Source organism: Camelina sativa, chromosome 13, assembly GCF_000633955.1.
Source record: "Camelina sativa cultivar DH55 chromosome 13, Cs, whole genome shotgun sequence".
Lineage (NCBI taxonomy): Eukaryota > Viridiplantae > Streptophyta > Magnoliopsida > Brassicales > Brassicaceae > Camelina > Camelina sativa.
In genome coordinates, this window is record NC_025697.1 from 8,116,448 (window position 1) to 8,117,996 (window position 1,549).

Here is a 1,549-nt window from a genome sequence, read left to right on the forward strand (position 1 = left end):
GATGGTTCAGAGATACGCAATGTTAGCACGGGAGGACCCTCACCTGTTCTTTGTTTCTTTGAGGATGGCATGTTGATGCTCGCATCCTCCATAACCTTTTTCTTTTTATAATCTTGAGCAATGGGATCGATGTTCGTTGGGAGATTGATGCTCGGCTGATCAATACTCTCGACAGGAATGATTCGACGGAGGTCGGGGTCGGATGTTGAAGCGAGGACGGCCAGGGCGTCAGCTGGAGCATTGTCGCTACAAGAGATTTTCGTCAATTCAAACGACTCAAATGAGCCGGACAGTTCCTGGACAACCTTAAGGTATGCGTCCATTCGGTCATTCCTGCATTCGTAATCGTCGCTGAACTGGTGAGTTACTAGTTGCGAGTCGCAAAAAACTTGTAACTTCTTAACCCCGATTCCACCTGCCAATCTCATTCCTGCGATCAGGGCTTCATACTCGGCCTCGTTGTTTGAGGCAGTGAAGGCGAGCCGGAATGACTGTTCGAGTACTTCTCCTGTCGGCGAAACAAGATGTATTCAGATCCCAGAGCCGTGTCGGGAGGAAGCACCATCGACGTGTAACGACAATTTCTCTGCGCGCGGAGCCCCTGATTCTAGTTCAGGGGAGAGCTCAACCAAAAAATCTGCGAGTACTTGAGATTTCGCACAAGTGCGATTCTTGTATTCGATATCATATTCGCTTAATTCCACTGCCCATTTGGCCAGGCGACCTGATTGACTCGGACTGTGTAGGATGGTCTTCAACGGCTGGTTAGTTAAGACTTCAACAGTGTGAGATTGGAAATATGGACGTAGCTTCCTAGCCGAGATGACTATGGCGTAGGCGAGCTTCTCCAAGGTTGGATATCGGAGCTCAGCACCATCGAGACTTTTGCTCACATAGAAAATGGGATGCTGATCTCCCCTGTCCTCTTTAATGAGTACACCGCTGACCGCCGAGCTGGAGACAGCGATGTACAGGTAAAGCGTTTCCCCCTGATCAGGTTTAGCTAGGACTGGAGGAGTAGCGAGATAGTTTTTGAGCTCCTGGAAGGCAGACTCACACTTATCATCCCACTCAAACTTTTTGTTGCTGCGAAGCAGCTGGTAAAACGGTAGACACTTGTCGGTAGATCGTGAGATAAATCGATTGAGGGCGGCGATTCGCCCAGTAAGTCGTTGAACTTCTCGAGTATTTCTTGGAGATGGTAGGTTGGTAAGCGCCGAAATCTGTTTCGGGTTAGCTTCGATACCCCTCTTGGTGACGAGGTATCCTAGGAACTCTCCAGAAGTTACGCCGAACGAGCACTTAGCTGGATTCAGCTTCATGTTATATCGGTTGAGAACTTCAAAGCACTTAGCAAGATGTGAAACGTGGTCGGCAGCGTGAGTTGATTTCACCAGCATATCATCGATGTACACTTCCATTGTTCGGCCGAGCTGCTCGGCAAACATCCGGTTGACAAGGCGTTGGTAGGTCGCACCAGCATTCTTCAGGCCAAACGGCAAAACCTTGTAGCAGTAAGTGTCTTGATCGGTGATAAAGGCCGTCTTTT